This window comes from Eulemur rufifrons, chromosome 7 (genome assembly GCF_041146395.1).
Source record: "Eulemur rufifrons isolate Redbay chromosome 7, OSU_ERuf_1, whole genome shotgun sequence".
NCBI classification, from domain to species: domain Eukaryota; kingdom Metazoa; phylum Chordata; class Mammalia; order Primates; family Lemuridae; genus Eulemur; species Eulemur rufifrons.
In genome coordinates this window covers 227,080,706-227,101,868 of record NC_090989.1, presented here as the reverse complement: position 1 = coordinate 227,101,868, position 21,163 = coordinate 227,080,706, and the positions used below count along the sequence as shown (strand labels likewise).

The following is a 21,163-nucleotide window of genomic DNA, read 5'->3' as shown; positions in this document are numbered from 1 at the left end:
AATCATTTAAGAAATAATTTATTGAGTGCCATGATGTGTCACAAAACCAGCATAGACTTTGCTGTTATGAAGCTTACACTCTTATGTCCATTTTCAAACTTGTATTTTACCACTGTGCTCTGTAACTCCTCTTTTCTGGCCATCCTGGCTTATGGTACACTCAGACTTCCATATCCACACAGTCTGCACCCATGGATTGAACCAACAGATCAAAAATATTTGGAAAAAGAAAACAATAAAAAATAACAATATAATGATAAATATAATACAAAAATAAAGTATAACAGCTATATAGCATTTATATTGTATTAGGTATTATAGTTATATATATATATGAATTTCAATATATCTCTCTATAAATGAAATTCTAGACTTACCTGGATTTCTTTATCTAACAAGTCTAACTTCTTAGTTTTAGAAGTTGAGGAATGCCTTTTAGGATCCATTACCTTCTTGTTTTCTAATTGTGGCAGGTTGCAGTGATTCCTAATGCTGCTTGCTATGGGAGAGACTCGTGGGGTATTAGGGAACTTTGCCTTTGGGGGACTACTTTGAATACTCCAAACCTCTTGGGTTTCTCCTTTTGCTGCCTAACTTTACTGTACCTGCTGGGATGTCAGAAGTGCAGGATCAGGACTTGAGTTCCAGGGTTACACCAAGGCAACTGGTGGTGTCAGAATGGAATTTCTACAGTAGTCAGATCTATGGTTGTATTGTGATATTCCAATTAAGGTTGCACTATGGAAAGGCAGGGTTATCTGCTTTGATGTCTACTACAGGGACTTTACACTGTAAAACCTTGTTTTTATATGGAGTTGTCATCCACAAATCTATCCAGCCCTCATTTTAATCAGTATATTTTCATTCAAGAGTACCATCTCTTGAGGTGATGAGTTTGCTGAATTTACTACTATTTGTGAAGTCATCTTAACCTCTCTCCAGACTCAAGGAGTGCCCTTCAATTTCTAAAATAAGTTTAAGTGTGTATGCTTATTTTTCACTTTTTTATTCATTCATTTCTTGGGCACATACTGGCACATACAATGTGGGTGAAGAAGTAAACATCTTTGAGGATATAACAGTGAACAAAACTAATCAGGCCTCTGCCCTCAAAAACCTCACATTTAAAAAATTGGGGATGAGGGAGAGAGAAAACAAATGAATATGTATTATAATAGATGGTTGTAAATGCTATAGAGAATAAAGTAAGAAAGAGGGAGGATAGAAACGGCAGGTGATGAGGGTGGAGAAGGTTGTAATTTTTAATAGGATAATTAAGAAGACCTTGCAGAGAAGGTAACATTCGAACAAAGACCTGAAAGAATGAAGTTTTGGATATTTCTTCAAATGTGGCTTTGTATGTTTATAATATTGATGCTTTGATTGATGCTAGTCTTCCTTCTATATTAAAGAGTCCTAATTTTTTACATCTGTCCTCACGTAGCATTTTCTGCTTTTCGCTGTCCACTTTTATCACATAGCACTTTCTGCTTTTCACTGTCCCCTTTTATCATTTTTATATGCCTTTCTCTTAATGTACAGCCTTTTCATGTACGTGTGTGCGTGTGTGTGTGTGTGTGTGTGTGTGTGTGTATATACACACACACACAGAGAGAGAGAGAGAGAGAAACAGAAAAAGAGAGAAAGAGAGACTATATGTTGAAGTGTGTGGACCAGTATGGTTTTCTATAAGGAATCAAGCACATTGAGATCCGTTCAAAATTAAATTCTTCAAGTCCACCCTACCTGCTTCCAAGTTGGAGGTTCTTCTGAAACACCTGTAACTATTTCTAAAATATGCTCTAAATAATTGAACAGCAATTATACATGAAGTAGTAAAAATAAAAATCATACTAGGCAAATAGAAATTAGAATTAACCAGATGGCTAATTTGGTTGGTTATACCCTCAATTTGTTTATGTTTATGGCAATTTAAACTGGAGAAAAAATCTTTGCATATGATGGCTTCTGTGATGAAAATGCTCTTCAGTGTCTTGTAAGATGTGAAACTAGAATGTCATTGTTTATATAGCGTAAATATCTAACATCTAGTCATCTTTAATCATAATTTATAAATTGAATTTATTTGTAAAACTTTGTGTATGCAAAGAGACATAAATGAGAGGTTGTTTAGATAAATAAAAGTTACTAATGGAGGCAAATTGTCTTGAATTATGTTATTTTGACAAATAGATTGTCATACTGATATTTTTAGAATGGGATTTTAGTGTACTAATGTCAAAATCATACTTTCCATTTCAATTCAGTGTCAAATGTTCAGCATTATGTGCCTGTCATCCATTATGAAATATGCAGTTTCATAGTATTCAAGGCTACTGTATTGAAATACTTCAAAAATGGTACAAAATATGATTGCTATAAATTTGTATTTTTTTTAACATATTTAAGTTGAGGAAGTAGAAATTTCTGTGGAAACTCAAACAAAACAAAACAAAAAAACCTGCCTTACTCTGTTTGAACTTATATAATTATATAAACAGTATTTATTTTTTGTCCTGGTTTCCATCCTTAAAGGCCGATTAAATGATTATACTTGCAAATATGCACAGGCATTTGTGTCTGAAGTGAGTCAGCTGTACATACATTTTAGCAACTTGTGGGCCAGAGTCTATTGGTGATGAATACCTGGTTATTTCTAACATTAAAAATTAAAGAAGCCAAATTTAGCATCACCACTTGTTTGTACCACCATCATGTTTATGAAACAATATGTGAGGTGTAAGACACTTTGGGGAAGCAATCAGTCTGCTCTCATGTTTTTCCCTCTAACTTTTTTATTAAGGAAAAATTTAAGCATATTACAAAAATAGAGCATACGATGAAATGATGAAATGAATTCCCATGTATCTATCACTCCGCTTTAATAGTTAACAACTTATGGTTAGTCTTGTTTCAGCTATACTCCTTTCCTCCCCAGCTGTCTGATTATTATTCCCTTTGTTTTTTACCTTTGGAAAGAGACCCAACACAGCTGAATCAGGGCTAGTATTCAGATTGCTGGTCCATTGCTCTGCTTTGCATGTTGTGTCATCTACCCTGTGGCTGGAGGGAGTGGTTACAAAGAAATCATGAAAAGAATAAAAGTTAGTTTCTAGCCAAGTATCAAATTTAAGATTTTGAATTATGAACTTTCATATTTCTGGTCTCAGATTTTGAGTTCATATTAAATACTCTGTAATTTTCAAATTTAGTATAGACTCCACAAAGACTATTTGCTAGTGTTCTGGGAGAAAGTCACATTTACGTCTTTATTAAGATGGCTTCTTTTAGGTTTTCTAAAGAGTTTCTATGTGTTTTTCTTTCACAAAAAATTGTGACATATTTAAATGAGTTTTTCGCATTGATAATGTGATGTAACTGAAATCTCGTATTTATAGAATGTACTTCAAGATCCCTTTTCATACCCTCAATTATGAATTACAAAAATCAATTGAGTCAGTACATTTTTTTAAGTTTTTAAATATATAAAAGTGAATAATAGTAGCTAAACAGTGAAAGTGATTGCTCCCCAAAGTCTTATACCTCACATATTTTTAATTTTAGAAGTTTTAAAATATTTATTTAATTGATATTACTCTTCTAATCAGTTTGTTTCACATTCCTTTTATTATTTTAATATTAAGAAAATTCTTTGTGCATCAACATCCTTTTTGACCTTTGCTAAACAAACTATGGAAATAATCTGAAGAAACAAAATAAGGAAATATTTTGTCAGGAGAAAGGAGAAATTATGTATTTGTGGCCCTCATGATGATTTTTTTTCTCCTTATATTTCGTAAGATATGAGTACTAAAAAGAATTCTAACCTGTAAGTCATTGTTTACCAACCCTAATTATGTGATGTATCAAAGAGCCTATGATTCTTGATAGAAAAATTATGAAATTAAAAATATCAGTATTTAGTTCTATTTGGTAACATTTATTGAGGATCTTTGGTTTAAGCAAAATTTTTTTGGGCACATGGGTATGTGGAGATGAATGAAATATGATAGGGTGTGGCAAATTCAAGAAAACTAGAATTTGCAAAAAAAGAGACTTAATTGCATGGTTGACTATGTTATTCTGTATAGCTACATAGTGTATAGTTTAAGGATGCCACACTTTAAAATTATATGGCAGCTTTGTAGCTTTGAGGAAACACAGACCCAATGAATACCAAAAGGCACTTTGCAACAATACTTCCAGGGTTGGATATCTACCCCCATTGGTTTTATTTTTGCCTTTTGGCTAATAGTACCTGACAGGATTCTAAGTATTAATGTAACCACTGTAGAACTTTGATTCTTTCAGATTAGATCCTTCTAGAATTATTTAATATACTTGACTAGTTATTGATCAAGTATTAAATAACTCTTTTGGAAGTTAACACATTTACATAACACATGTCCTGTGTATAGTATACTCCTAAGTAGAATCTAAGTTTAATAACTTTATTGACTACTGTGTGTATGTGTGTAGCATATATGTTTTAATGTTTGGTCTTGTTTGGAAAAGAATACATTTAATTACTTTTAAGAAAGTTTTCATACATTAGGCCCTGTAGCTCTAGTATCAAGTTAAAATTCTGTTATCCTGCATGAGAATCAGAAAGTATTCAGATTACTTCTTCGTAAAATTAAGTGGAATCTATAAATTACTAATCGCTTGGTTTTTACATTGTAAGTGTCTATCGACATCACTGAATAATTTAAGAACTTTTTTCCTGAGTTATTGCATGTTTTTTTAAGAAGCAGTGATGAAGCAAGTAATATAAATTTATTGAATATAAATTTTCATAAATGTTTTCCTTTTTTTCATTTCTTCCCATCTGTAAAATGAATCCTCATGTTTCTTTGTGCAAATTCTTTCAGTTTTTCTTTTTCTAATGTGTTCTTGTCTTTATCATTTTTCTGCCCCTTTTCTCCCATTTGCTCTGTTTTGCTCTCCTTGGCTTTACTACAGGCTGTTTCAGTTAGTTCTAAACCTTCTTAGCCAACCCATTCTCTTCTTGCCCCAGCCTCAGTTCTTTGGTCAGATGTTGCCTTTACACTTCTTAGCCTATTTCAGCTCTCCTTTATTATTGGATTCTTTGTCTTTGTTTTTCCGGTAGTTTTTCCACAGTCCTCTGTTTGTTGTTCCTGGGTACTTTTAGAACAATAGTTAATTTTTTTTACTTTGCTTCCTATGGTATGTGATGAGAAGAAATGAAAGCAACAATGAAGGACAGATAACGATGGCCCTTTAAAAAATAATAAGGTAGTGCAGTTGGCGGATTATTTAAAGGGTTCCCAGCTCAGAGTAGTTAAGTTGAAGGGCTAAATGCAGCCATGAATATAGAGAAAATGTTGTCTGACTTAAAAAACAAAAAAAACTTTAATGTTCAAAAGCTGCAGGCAGTATTAATATGGCCAAAATACCCCTGGAAAGTTTTGGATAGGTTTTCATAATTAAAATGATTGTTAAATTATTTATTTTTATTTTTCTGTATGGTTTTTAGTATCTTATGGTAGAACAACCTCATCATTGTCTTCAAATACTTTATGAACATTTATAAGTAAATAAAAGTCAATACAAATTCTTCTTTTAAAAAAATTAGTAGTCCTCCTTTAAGCTCTATCCACTTTTCAAAATCTGTTTCACACAATTTGGTTAACAGTATTTTACTGATAGACTCTATTATACTTTTCTTTTATTTTTATTTACATTCAAGTAATGCTATCTAATCGTATTGAATTTATGCGAATAACTTGTGTTAATCTTTAAAGTTATAGAATGTATATATGATAGGATAGAATAGATTTAGAATTAATATAAAATTATTACTGACCAAAAGGGATGTAAAGAAATAAATTATCTGTTTTTATAATAAAATAAAATTTAGAATTTCTTTACATGTTCAATAAGTTTTGGGGGGAATGCATTTTGTTTTTACTACATTTTTGGGATCTTAGGTTTAATTATTTTTCTATCATTGCAGTCTATATGATAGTTTTTTTAAAAAAAGAGTTGAAGGTATTGAGTTCTGCTTTTTTTTCCTGAAACTTGCTCAGTTCATTTATATCTATTATAACCTTTTAGGGGACTGTATAAAAATAAAAACTTGGTGGTAGGTGGTATAATTGAAATGTAGATCATAATCTGTTCATTGTTTGTTTTACCAAATTAGTTAGGGATTCTGAGGATACATTTTGAATATTTGTGTATGTTTAGCATTTTGTCCCTTTGTTAGAAATCTCTCAGTGTGACTTGTTTTTAATAGGATGTGTCTTGAATTGTGGGCCAATCACTCTTGAAAAGTATTAAGCCCTTTAAACACACTGGTCAGACCCATAGAGGGAAGCCTACAGGTTTATTAGCACTCCTTAGCCTGAAAGCACAGCATACCCTTTTAGGTTGCACAGCAACAGACTCCTAGCAACCATAATAGATTGAATTTCTAAGAGTGACCAGGCCGGATGTAATAATAAAGCAAGAGGTACAAACAGTTGTCATGGTTTTCTTTTCACAGTAAGCTAGTTTGATTTGGGGAAGCTTAGCCTTTCAAAAATGGGCAGACTTCTTATAAAACTACTACTGTTTGTGCACAGGACTTCTGGTATTAAAATAGCAATAATAGTACCAAATTTAAAAAGCTACTAGTTAAAAAAAAAATAGTATGCTCAAAATAAAACAAAACAAAAAGTTAAAAGGATTATTATGTAAAGAAGTTTCCAAGGTAGTATTTCTAAAAGAGTTTACTTTATCAAGTACTTAAAATTGAACTGTAGCAAAATAATCATAATGTGCTTTTTAAAAATAAAAATATTTGTGTTTTCTCTTTTGAGATCCTTTATTTAATTTTGCAGCAACTTTTTGTAATTTTATGTATGTGATTTTGATTTAAGTAGCTGTTTATATAAAACTGATGATTATAATAAACTTAAAATTTATCTAAGAAAATAAGTTATTGGAACTATGTATAAACAGTATTTTTTTGAAATTAAGAACTAACAACTAGTGGAGCAGAGTTCATTAAAGAAGAAAGAATAAAGTAGTAAAATATATAATCCTTTACAGTGACAGTAAAAGTATCTTTGATATTCCTAAGGTGTAATATTATGCTGAAACTTTGTCAACATTTCTGCTCTGTAGCCTTTAGTATGTATTGGCTAATGTGGCTATGAAAAGGAGATTAATTCAGATACATTCACAACAGGAATGAAACTGGATACTTCCATCAAAAGAAACAGATCCTCATATAGCTGCTGAGCTGGGAGTGGAACTACAGTCTTTGACAGCAATAAGCTGTAAATATACACACATGCTAATACCCTTGATTTGTTCATCTTTTGTGTCAGCATTTGGAAAAGATTGTTAAAGTGGCAGTTATAGTAAGACTGGCAATTACAGTAAAGAGCAGAAATTAGGTATTTGTGACCTATTATATTTCATTAAAAGACTTCCTTATTAAAATGGCACTGCTTACTCTGATTACTTGACAGCTGCCCTAAACAGATTAGAAAATACACAGCTTCAGCAAAAGGTAAAATCAACCTCTTAAGCAAGCTCATGGCATAGAACAAGTAAATGGTATAGTATAAGCTATTTTTTTAAACAATAAATTTGCTTTAGGTAGAGATGTTTTTCAGCGATTAAGTTGGCTTTACATCTCTATAATAATACCTTACCCACAGTGGCATTTCCCCATTGAGATATTTTAATATACTCATCTAATATTGTATTAACTTCCTACTAAAAGTTCTTTTTGTGAGGCACCATAGATCCAGGGATCAGTGTGGCTTCACCAAAGAAGCTTTTCCCTGCTGAGTGGTGAGTTCTTGCTCCAATTCAATATAAATACTCAGGCATAACTCAACTTTTAGAAGTTTCACCACTAGGTTATCAATTTCTGAAATATTTTGAATATTCCTTATCCCTTAATAATCCAATAGAGCCACAGTGAGTTTAATACTGGAATTTAAGCTTCACTTAAACAACAGTGAATTGTCTACTTTTCTAGAAAAAAAAATCATGTTGCTCTTGTAGCTTCAATGATAGTTCTGCTTATTTTGTTACATAGTATAGTGACTTCTGCAGTGACTATGTAGCACCTTATTGAACAGTACTGCCTATCAACTGTTCTGTATTGTAGTTTAGCAGTTGAGTATCCTGACCTGGTACACATTGTAATATTTAATGACTTTGTCCCTATCTTTGACATTATGAGGTGTGGTATAAGCACTGTAGATCAGTCTATGAGTATTAAAGCGCAGCTCACTCTTGAAGACTCAAACACAGGTTCAGTATTATGAAGGAGATCTGTGGGAAGATTACCTCCTGCAGCTAATCTTGAATATAGATTTTTGTCAGGACATAATGTCACAATATTAATGGAAGGCTGTTGTAGTACTTACATGGGACTGTGAAATTTCCACAAAGACCCAGACTATGCTATGTGAGACACTCACATGCCAATTCTACTTCCGCTAATATCCAAGACTACTGTGTCTTTAGCTTAAAAAAAAAAAAAAAAATTTCTGGCACATGTTGTATGAGGTGTGCTAGCTTGCAAAATTATTAGGGAAAAAATGTGAGTCCTAGTCTTTTGAATAAGACAGACATGAGCTGAAATCCAGGTTTTGTCTTTGTCATTTGATGGCTAATTATCCCTAAATAAATTCCATAACTGCTTTGATGCCAGATTTTTTAATATAAAAATAGGGATATTACTAACTCAATAGGGTTATAAAATGAAAGATAAAGTGAAAGATAAAACGACATAAGTGTATGTAGGGAGCTTAGCATGACAGTCTAGAATTAGTACTAAAACTGTGGTAGCTAGTATTGCCATTTTCATTATTCTGGCTTAGTCTTTGTGGTGTAGGATATGAGGAGGGTTTTGCAGGAGAGTGTAGCAGCTGAAAACAGTAATGTGGAACTGGATGTAATCAGAAACAATAAAAATTGTTTGCACAGAGGGATGCTATGCACTGTTTATGAAGTCATTTTCAGTATTGGTCAATGGTTAGGAATTCTTTAGAGTAAACTTTTTTTATAAAGTGACCCCTCTTGTTCACAGATTCAAATCTTGGGGCAGGATCTTTAAAGATTACAAGAGCAATAATTGATAGGAAAACTGTACACTAAAAGATGAAATACTTATACTGCACAAAGAGTAGAATTTAATAGAACAAATTTAGTCATTTTAGTAAATATGTACTGTAGGCATATATTATTTAAACATTTAGCCTCTCTTTAAAGTTTTCTTCCATGTAAAAAAATATAAGAGCAGAAATGACTAAATTGCCCAGGCTTGTATAAGTAGCTTACATTGTTGATATAAGAGAACTGAAAATGAATATAGCTTCTGCTTAGAAGAAGGAAGGCAAGTGTGGAGTCACATAAAAATCTGACTACCTTTGGTACTTTTTAACCTCCCCCTCAAAAAATATTCAACGTGCTCATCATTGATTTACAAAATATAGTTTACATTTTAGCATATTCTGTTTTTGCTTAAGTAACCATAAAGGCATTTAATTTAATGAGAAGATAATATTTGCAAAAGAACAGAAATGGTTTGAAATATAATAAGAGTTTGAAGTAGCATGTGGGATTAAACTGGTTTAGGCAATGGCTATCCTATTTCAATTCTTTGAGGAGGGTAGTTTCAGCCCAAGCTTAAGGAAAGGAAGAGGCACAGAATGTGCTTAACATTGCCTTGATATTTTAAGGGTGAGATGAATGAATATCAGGCTAAAGAAATACTTTTAGAGCCAAGGGAAACAACACTTAATGTTGCGTAGATACAGTCTTTCAGATAAAACCATTAGCTGATAGCAGTAGCTCTGATTTTCTTTCTTGACTACAACTTATATATTTATATTGTTAAACTGTTTAATAACATTTAAAAAAATTAAATATTGCCAAAAATATTAAATTCAGAAATTTTAAATTTCAGAGTGAAAATATAATTATATTCTGATAGCAGCCATTTTTTGGACATCAATGAATATGTAACTATGACTTATCATGTATGGTATAATTGTCCACTTGTAAAACTGTAGAACGTAATTGTACCTTTTATGCTTAATTGAATATTACGTACAGCTCAGTGAAGATTCATACATTAACTTCATAAATTTTCTTGCTGCATAGAATTTTTTCTCCTAAAAATGGGGAAGTTCTTACTTTGTAGTTATTTTCCTTTCCTTGATAGTCTTAGCACTTTGAGTGATTGATTTGGGGGAAATATAGCATGTATACATATACATTTATATACCTACATATGTAATACACGCACATTTGAAATAGCATGGACTTTCTTTTCAGAGTAATCTAAATTTATAATTCTTCAAATTGAGATAATTAGTAGGTGAGAAAAACTAATTAAACTACCAAACTACTCCAGACTCTCACTATTGGTAAGGTCTCTTCACACCAAAGTCTTTTATGCAGATTGTACACTGTGTATAAATGCTTCTCAAAGTGCAAGTGGAAGACCCCTCAGCCCCAGGAAGTCCTCCCTTTTTCAACTACCTATCTGGGTGTAGCTGCATTCTTTTCCTATATTTCAACCAAAACAGCAGATTGAGTGGAGAAGTAGATGTGAGAATTGAACTGTCTTCTATTAAGCAAGATTTTAAAGAAATTTATAAAAAGGTAAAATAATTCCACTCTTCTCATCAAATCTTTTTTGCTTTGGAAAATTTAGATATATTTCATAACTTTTTTTATGTTAACATAGAATGGTTTTATTGTCATTTAAAATTAGTAAATATTTATTATATTCATTTTACTTTCAAATAAGATGAATGTGGATAGATACAACTAATGATGTACTGAAGCTTGTTCTTACAGCTTGAGAGAGTCAATGTTGCTCATCTCTTTTTAACTCTGCATTAAGCTAGCCATGCTGGGAGTATTTACACCATGGAAATGAGCAGAAACTACAAATCTGGCTTTTTCTTTTATTTGGTGGGGAGGGGAAGGGGGAAGAATTGGTTATTAAACGTTTACCAGTACACAACTGGATGTAACACATTTGAACAAAAATTCTTTTGGGTTCTCAAAAAATTCAAGATCTAAATGGGTTCCAGGACCAAAACTGTGCTTATCCTAAACGAAGTGCTGCATATTACTATACTATGCAAATTTAGCACCAAAGTCTATGCAAATATATGATTGCATAGGCATAGGCAGGATTTTCAGCCAGGTACTCTGTCTCTAGAGCCACTTTACCAGTTGCTCCTGTAGTGCCTTCTGACAAGATTAACTCCATAAAGTGATTTGAAGTCAAAAGGGGTGTGATATCTTTTGGTGTTCTTACCATGCTAAGTACATATGTTAATTACTTATTGACTAATTAGAGGCTATCAGTATTATGGGGATGTAGAAAAATGGAAATAATAAAGATTAGAGGTTTGAGTGGTTAGGGAAACCTTCAGAGAAGAGGTAAGGCATGAAGTAGATCTTAAATGTTGTTTTGGAGGTGTGTTGGCTGTGAGGAAGGGGTTAAGTATGTGATGGGGGTGGAGGCAAGTATGATTTTGGTGTAAAGAGTTTGAAGAGTTTGTTGGGAAATGAGGAAGCAGATGGACTGGAAAGGAAAAAGAATTAGGATTTGGAACTTAACTGTTTATATCATAACCAGCAAGTGTATGTTTTTTAAAGTGGATCAGATGTGAAGATGAAAGTGGTCCTTTGGGGAGATTAATCTGGCATATGTGTGTAGGACATATTAACAGAGAGTGAGTCTGAAATCAGGTAAATCTCTCTCAGTCATCTGAAAGGAAGCATAAGGTAAAGAATTTGGGCTTTTAATTCAGAAAGACCTTGGTTGGAATACTATTTCTGCTAATCTGTTACTTTAAATTCATGGATAACATGTAGACAACAACTAGCCAGTGGGGTTGTAAATATTACCAAGAGTATAAAAGAGCCTAACTAGGTTAGATGCCTGGTACCATGCTAGGAACCTCAGAGGAGGTATTATGAGCACTACATTTACTACTTCTTCTATTGAGACTACTACTATTATAATATTTGGTGGGTTACAATGAAGACTTGGGAACTATCAGTGGAAATGGGATGTGTGAAGCAGGCCCATCTTTAATACCAGTGGAAGCAAGAATTTACAAACAGAATCTCACTCATTGTATTTGTATATACTTTAATGTTGCATATAAGTGAAGAAACTTAAAATATGCTCTAACCTCCTAACTTGACCAATACATCTCATTAGGTGAATTACCATTTAGAATTCTCAGATTTTGTAGCAGTTCTGTTCTAGAACATAGTGTGGCAAAGGGAGAACTGACCCTCTGTCACCTGGTTCCTGTCCTACAGTCTACCTCCTTTTCCCCATACCCTAGGCTCTTTGCCATAGCATGCCCACATGCTCGTCCCCCAAGCAATCTTGCCTCACCCCTTGCAAGACTATCTCTTGATTACCCCTCAGGCCTAGAGGTGGGTATGCCTGCATCTCCATCTGTGTGTGGAATATGGGGTCCTGAGGATCTCCTGAGGTAGACTGTAAAGGAGTAAGAAAACAAGGCCCAGGGCTGTGTAGAGTTCTTGCCTCATGGGGAAGTACCTGACCTGAGGGCTAAAGCAGGCTCTCTAAAGGCAATGGCCTGTGTCTCAGGGTGGTGTGGGGTATGAGAAAATGAGAGTGAAAATGATGAAAGATCACTGGGTTCCAGGAGAATTAGAGCCACTGGAAAAGGACGATATTTGGGAGTGAGTAGAAAGGAATGTGAATGCAAAATAGCCATGTTTTGCTCACTATCGTATCCTCTAGCACCTAATCACCTCCTAGCATATTGCCAAGCACATAAGTAATAATTCAATAAATGCTGAAGGGTGAGATATTTTAAATAGTTATGCCAAAGATGAGAGAAAAGTCATTGTGGAATATAGAAAGAAACAGGAAAAATATGGCTTTGTGGAGCTAACTTTGGATGTTAGGGAGATGGTATTTTGCTATGATTGGCCTGGTCATCTGTGAACTATTTGTATGTGGGGACCATGTACATTTAATTTTTGTACGTGTTGTACTCAACATAGCTGATCAATCTTAAATGAATAATTGAATGATATACAAGAGTGAGTGTTTAAGAAATTAATTGGGTTTTAAGTTGAAAATGATGAGTGACAAATACAAATTTGTATCACTAGTAAACTGATGTAGCTCTGGTAGTTGGAATAATTTAAAAAGTGACGAGATCCTGAGTAATTGTCATATTTGCTCAAAATGAGGTGGGGAATAGTGAAGGTTGTGTTCAAAGAGGAGGTTTTATTTTTAACCATTTGGAGAGCAGTAAAGGACTACAGATAACTGTGAAATAGCCTGAATTTTTAACTGCAACGGTAGTTGGAGAAAAGGATTAGAATTAAAGGAGTAAGTCGAATTATCTTATAAACATTTAATTGCGAATATGTCTAACTCGTAATCATGTTGCTCAAATTTCTTTTGACATATTATTTACTTACTTAATTTATGATAATACATGTATACAATAATACCCCATGTCAGAAAATATACTACATTTCATAATGACTAAAATAAAGTAACAGGAAAATCTGATAATAGGATTAAAATTGCCAAGTTTTTTTGAGAACTCCAGTGTGTTAATTAGTGTAGATATTGCATTTTTGCTGCATCTGACTTGAAATTGCTTAAATACACAGAAAACACCTGTGATTATTTTAGTGATCCTTGTCTTGTCTTCTTCAAGTAACCCCAAATATGTGTACTTAGACTGTTACCTATTCATGTTTACTCAGCTGTGCCTGTTTGCTTTGTTATTTTTCTTAGTTTAATGGACCAATATAAAAATTTATGGCAACTGTCACTTAATATCACCTTTACCTTTAAAAAAAAAAGGAAACAAAACTAAATCATGCCAAGCAGCTATGATGCTGTTATAGTTGACTAAATGATCAGATATATTCTATACTAAGTTGAAATCTGATATCATGGGCCAAATTTAGGGCAAAAGAAGGTATGAACATATATAAACAAATAACATATAAGTATATGTTTTATATTATTGCTACCCTAAATTTACTTTATTAACAACAAAGATCATTAGTTTTAAAATAACCCTGCCTGTTGTTCTCCCTAAATGAAAGATCTCTTTTTTAAATTTTCATAAAATGGAATTATTTTTAAGGAATGAGCATATGTATGTCAGTTACTAATCCATTCTCACTTTTGCTTCTGTAAATGTAAGAAATTTGCAGGCTGATTTCCAAAATTGTTTGCTCTCTCTTCACAATTTAAAAGTATATGTTGTTTCAAAGAATCCTTTTTCTCATTATTCTCCCTCACTTATTTTTTTTCTGATTATTAGAATAGTATGATTATTCTTTGATTTCTGTTCTTTGAAAAATAAAAAATTTCATGTAAAATCAAAATAAAATCTTTTATGGCTAAATAAGAAATATTTAAGAATCTAGATAAATTCATGTGAAGAAAAAATAATTTTGGTAATTAATATTTATTCAAAAACAATAATTTAAAATAATCACATAGCTTTCAGATATCAGAGAATTCATTTTTAATATTAACCTAATTGTTCTTACTTTTAATATTTTAGGCCTCTTGGTCATTCTGGCATTTTATGGTAGAGAATACATTGAGTTTGGCTTATGGAAAGAATATGAGGTAATTAAATCACATTCTCTATAAATTATGAACTATAAGTATGTAAAACAGAATATTTTGACATGCCGTATATGGGATCTCATGTCTGAATTTTTTCAATAGTCTTTTTTACACATAAGATTTTGAGACAGATTTTTCCTTTTTTGTGGTGGGCAACAGTTAATATGGTAAGGAACTTTGTTTTCTTTCACTGCTATATATGTTTTAGAGAAAACAATATTTGACTATTCTTTACATTGTTATGTGGTTATGGTTCATATTTTTAAATGCTTTCGGTTAGCCTAGCTTTCTGTGGTGGTATAGAAACCACAAGAGAATTCTTCCTTCCCATCTACTAATGGCCCCCAGCCCCCACCAAATCTGCCCCAGGTAGGATTAAAAGCATGCTGCATTTACAAGTAATAGCTAGCACACAGTGTGTGTAGGGAAACAGTGAAAGAGCATTGGAGCTCCTATAATATAAAATTTTCAGGCACTACTCAGGGTGTTTTAATGAGAGCACAAATATGAGACTCCTAGATTAGTCTTTTTCTCTTTGATACCCATGTATCGGTCTGTATATTGTCTGGATTTGGCATTCTGAAATGGCAGTCAAATAAATATGTATGGCACATGCATTTCCATAGGGGTTTCAGAAACTACCAAACCTCAACCCTGTATCAGAGTAAGTTCCAATTATAGGTAGAAAAATAATAGCAGTAGACTTTCTGAAATTCAGCCAATGACATGATAGCATGCGTATCAGTGGATATTAACTATTTGTTAGAGTAATTGGCTAGCATACTGCTGATGTCATAATTCCCCTACTCAATAATGGTTTGGTTATATAGGAAGATGCAGCAGCTTGGTTGTGTGAACTTCTGCTTCTACTACAAAGAGCACTTTAAAGAGAGGTCTTCCATTGGCATTCAGAAAGGTAAAAAAGAGCAGGGGGGTGGGTGGCTGGGTAAGGGACATCAGAGGGATAGGCATAGTGTCCGTGGGTAATGTAAACATCATTGGTCTTTGAGATAATATTTATACCCAAATTACTTCCTTTCCTTTCTAAGTAGCTGAAATGCAGTCGCCAGCCCATTCAGGATGATGAAAAATTGCTATTTTAACATTTCTTAATTTTTAAAAAATGAAAGCTATATGATTAGAATTGATATTATTTTAACATAATCATGTGGTTTACTTTCTGTAAGCATATATAATCTAGTAAATTTTTTAAAAAGTATTAATAATTTATCTTTAAAAACTACATTTTCATTTCTTACTTCTACAAACTTTTTTTGTATGGTTTCAACCAAAGATATGATGATGAAGTAAAATCTATTCTCCTTTACAGGGAGTAAGTTGCCCCTTACTTCAATTTGATGTGTGTACTCTTTCTGTTTAAGTAGCTATTACCATTGAGGAAAGTCATCTGCTTTAATGGGAAGATAAACACACAATCTGCTAGTTTGGAGACAAAGCTTAAGAGAAATAAGGTGAAGCTAATATCCTCCATTTCAAACTTGTGGTTCTGTGAAAGTTCTCCACAGGGTACACCAAAAATTCCCCTATATATTTTCCAAATTTTATGGATATAAGGTTACAAGCAAGATAAAATGGATAGTTTTTTGTCTAAGTCCTTCATAGCATGATTTGTAGCAAATAACCACTATATAGTAATTATAATTTAAGAGCTATAAAATAACCTTTATCACAGATAGTATATTTAAAGAGATTTAAATAGTATTGTAAAGGTATATTTATACCAACTCTTTCAAATAGTTTTCCCAGGAAATACTTTATCGTATTTCTCAAAACATTTGAGTTGTCTGTATCAAACAAAACAATCTGACATTCTTTTCACTTATCACTCAGTTTTCATGTTGAGGGCATCTGACGATGGACATTGATATCATACCTAATAATTGTGAAATCATACATGCATCTGGAGAAAAGAGTTCCCATAGCACAATTCTATTAAAAGTGCTTACAGATATGTTCACTAAAAATAGTTTAGAGGAGATTAACCAATAGATGTGTTGGTGGAATCCTCTTCTTGGTAAAACAGTAGGAGATGAGCTTACTTTATATTACTCCCAGAGGAGCAATAAAGAGAAATTTTATATGTGCCTCTCCTTCCTACTCTTTTCCTTTCAATCTGATTTTTGGACCTTTTTTTCTTTGTTGTATATGAAATAAGGAAGTATCTTGGGGAGGAGAGAGGTAGGGAAGGAAACGTTTGTTTTTACATATTATACAGCATATAGTATAATAATTATATCTAATATTTACATAGATCATGCTTTACAGAGTTCTTTTGTGTGTAGCATCATATTTAACTTTTCCCAACAGGTCAGTTATATGGTTAAAGAATTCTTTACATACTGTGGATGGGGAAACTAGAAGTTAAGAAATACCTTTGAGGCTACACAGGTGGAAGATCTAGCATGTAAACCCAGATCTGGTGACTCTTACTCTATAGTTCTTATCCATTATATTAGTAATTTTCAGATTGTGTTTTCTAGTCAAAGAAATTCTTCAGGCACCAGCTTTGGGGGAATGTTTGGAAACAGAGCAGGTTCATTTTTGCCTCTTTTTCTCTTGGGATCTGAGTAGTATTTTATTTGGAGACAACGTTTGAAAGCTGTTGCTCTAAACTGCTTTCCAAGTATAAGGACTAGAAAGTAGTAAACTATACCTCTCTTTTTGTTCTTGTATTTGCTAGTAATGACAATCAAGGTTATATGCTTCTTTTTGTAATGGCATTGTGGATCTAGAAACAAGAATTATATTTGACTCTTGGCATTTTCCTTTACTTTGCTTCTCTTCAACTAGTATTTATCGACTTAATACAGTATACATGATACACCCATTACTAGCTTTTTATCAGGGCCAATGAAAATTGGTCTTATGAGAGTAGTATAGTTTTAAAAATGTAAATGTAAAAAATTATAAGAATTAAAATATATACGGTTCATATTAAATATATCATGCCTTGGACATAAAATGACATTAGTAAGCATCATTTTTTTATGCAACTTAAAATATTGCTTGAATTTCATAATCCTAAGCCTTATTGAATAGTAACAATCTATGAAATTATCTGCTAATAGAAAATAAATCCGATCAGTGTTCCATCAAAAATATTACAACATTTAATAAGGGTTAAAAGTTGATCACACCAGTTCAAGATAAAAGTAATTGTTTAGACTCAAATCATAGCATTCTACAAACTGGACATGTGTCAATAATGTATTTTTAGAAATGAGCATGACTCTGGAGTTTAATATCCAGCAGCTGGCAAATACTATTTTTCTTAAACTTGTTCATTGAGCTCTTAGGGTGATAAACTAAACACTCTAAACTAATAAAGTCCAATTATTTTCTCTACAGTCCTTTCTGAGCATGGAACAATTGGAGAGGCACTGAAAAGGCTAGCAAAAATGATATTGACAGGAATGAGCAAAGATTCAAGCCACGGAAACTACTTATTTAGTCTAGGATTGTTTTCAAATTTATTTATATTTCTCTTTTTGTTACAAACTTTCAGCTAAAATCAATAAAGTAGCATAATGACAGAAATGTTAAAGAGAGTCTTAAATTAATGCCTTGAAAGTTTATGGAAAGGGTGATTTTGATTTGTCTTAAAGAAGACCGTCTCTAAAAGTTATTAAACTCTGTAGTCGGTTATAGAGTGATATTTGGTAGGTCATATCCCTTAAAAATCTTTAGGACCAGAATGGTTAGTTATTCATCTAAATAATATCTTCATTATTCTCAAAATCTCTACCAGGCTTAAAGTTCTTTGATTATATGGTGCTGCTAATGGCTTAGAAATGTAATGGTACATATTGATGAATAAGCTGTTATAGCTAAAGATGATAGATGTAATTTATAGACATTTTAAAACTATTTTTTCAGAGATAAACTAAGATAAAAATTACAAGTGCATTTCAAATTTGGAATTATAGAAAGATCTAAAATTTATTCTGAGAGATAATATAAATTCCATGTTATTATGTACATGTTAAAAATTCTTGATAAAAAATACAAAGGGAGCCAAAAATTAGTCAAGAATATGAGAATGAAGTAGTATCCTTTGGCAAAGTGGCCTAGTATAAGCAACACGTGGGTTTTCAAGTCAGTCAAACCTGAGTTTGATTCCTGATTCATTCATTTGATAAGTTAACATCCTTGTGTAATATGAGGACCATAACTATTACCTTGAAGACTTGTGAAAATTAAATAAGGAATTTATGAAAAGTACATAATCCAGGGCCTGACATAGAATACTGCTTAAGAAGTGATAATTTCCTTCATTCCCCATATAACTCTAAAAGTTTCTCCAGAAGTTTGGATTAGGAAAACCAATAGAACAGGGAGGGTACATAGGAGCAAATTTAACTGCAATTATTTCCAAGGGGAAATAGTGTTCAGTATGTTTTTTGCATTTACTATTTAATTGTCCAAATTTTGCTGTATTCTGCTGTAGGTAACAAAAGCTTAATTGCCTTATTACCTTAGGGAGAAACCAGTTTTGGTTCCACCTTGCTCAAAAAACTTCAAAAGCTTGATCCATTTTTAGGAAGACAGCTATATAGAGTTGTAAATAGGAAACTACATGTGAAATAGAAAATATTAAATGTCTTCAGATATTAACTCCTGGAGAAACTCTCTTCTATCAAAAGGAAGTAAATGTTTACTTAAGTTCAGTGTGGCAGATGCATTATTTTCTTGCAGTTACTTTGTGGTCAGTCAGCTTTCATTTTGTTTTATTTTGATTAGCATAATTGTCTTAGGTTCCCTTCGGACCTCTCCTCACTCTTACCCCCAGCCCCTCCTGCTTATAGCTATTATAAGTCTGTTGACCCTATTAGCTATCTTGCATAGTCTTGTAACTAGCTAACATTTCATAATGATAACTAATAAATACTAACTGTGACAGGCACTGGATTAAGTACTTTATATAAACTCAATTAATTTTCACATTGACTCTCTGAGGTAAGTAGGTCCTATAGGTACCCTTATAGTTACTTTTGAAATTCAAAAGGATCCAAAAATACCGATTTCCCTAACTTTGTTTTCTTTTTTTTTTTTTTTTTTTGAGACAGAGTTTTACTCTGTCGCCCGGGCTAGAGTGGCTAGATTACCGTGGGGTCAGCCTAGCTCACAGCCACCTCAAACTCCTGGGCTGAAGCAATCCTCCCGCCTCAGCCTCCTGAGTAGCTGGGACTATAGGCATGTGCCACCATACCCGGCTAATTTTTGTATTTTTAGTAGAGATGGGGTCTCGCTCTTGCTCTGGCTGGTCTCAAACTCCTGGCCTCAAGTGATTCTCTGGCCTCAGCCTCCCAGAGTGCTAGGATTACAGGTGTGAGCCACCACTGCAGGGTTCCCTAAGTTTGTGGCAAGCTAATTTGACTGCAAAACCTGAATTAAGTGAGATGAATCTACTTAAGGGTCTTTTATCTCACACTTGGACCATCCTTTTTTTGTTGTTGGTGACAGAAGCATTAATACATATGAATATGGGTTGCTGCCCTAGATTCACCTGGGATGTTACATACAGACATATATATATATATATATATATATATAGTATTACTTTCTAAAATTCAAAAAATTCTGAGTCGTGTGACATATATGGCCCATAAATTTAGAATGGGGGTTGTGAACTTGTTTTATTACTCCATTTTCTAGATGAGAAGATGGACGCTAGAAGATGCTAAGTAAATTGCCAGGCTTGTAAATAGCATATTAAAATGTTAAGTAATTTACTCAGGTAATACATGGTAAAGTCAAATCAAGCGCAACAAACAGTCTTACTCCAGAGCCCATACTATTAAACTACAACATTGTTTTACTACCTTGTTGCCAAGGCAAGATTGAACACTAGTATCAATGTCTTGAAGTGACACATTTGCTGATCTTTACTAGTAGTAGGAGGCATATACCTGGATATCTATAATGGAAGATAATCCCTTCATGATTTGTGTTGGGGGCAGGGTGTTATTCTTCTCTAAATATCTTGGGTATGGATGTGCCCAATTATAGAATTTCCCTAAGCATAATGGAGCCCACCCACTAAAGTCTGACTCAGGTAAAAGTAGAAAACCATCCAGTTTCCCTGTTGTCACTTCTTTCCCCTCTTTTGTATTATCTGTGTCTCACTCAGTGCCATAAATTGCTTACTTTGACTTTATTCAACAAATATTTATTTAATGCCCTCTATGTAGTAGGCTAAAAATACAACATTCAACAAGCAAATCATGGTCCCTGTCTTGACAGGGACAATATTGTTAAAGATGGGACAGTCCTTGGTGGGGACCCCATGTTGTAGTATATTTAGCATCCCTGGGCCAAAATGACATTAAAATCACTCTTTTCCCCCCGTCATTGTGACAACCAAAATGGCCCTAAACATTCCCCAAAATCCCCTGGTGGGAGGTAGGGCAGTGATATGTCTGGATGATATTCAGGCTCAGTCCTGAGTTTAGTAGTTGCCCACTTGCCTGTTCATCCACTATCCAAGTTGAATAA

At 33.1% G+C, this 21,163-nt stretch overlaps 1 protein-coding gene across 2 annotated transcripts in view; it reads left to right on the top strand.

The window, feature by feature from the left end:
* RFX3 (regulatory factor X3) overlaps positions 1-21,163 on the top strand; it is a 284,384-nt gene that overhangs the window by 19,063 nt on the left and 244,158 nt on the right. The window contains exons 1-2 of one of the 2 annotated variants that reach the window (XM_069474176.1): positions 15,498-15,563; positions 16,030-16,156. The exons of the other annotated variant lie outside the window; for it this stretch is intronic. The gene's annotated coding sequence lies outside the window, so the exon portion shown is untranslated. Of the gene's footprint in view, positions 1-15,497; positions 15,564-16,029; positions 16,157-21,163 lie in introns of those variants that run through there. 2 annotated transcript variants of the gene reach the window in all.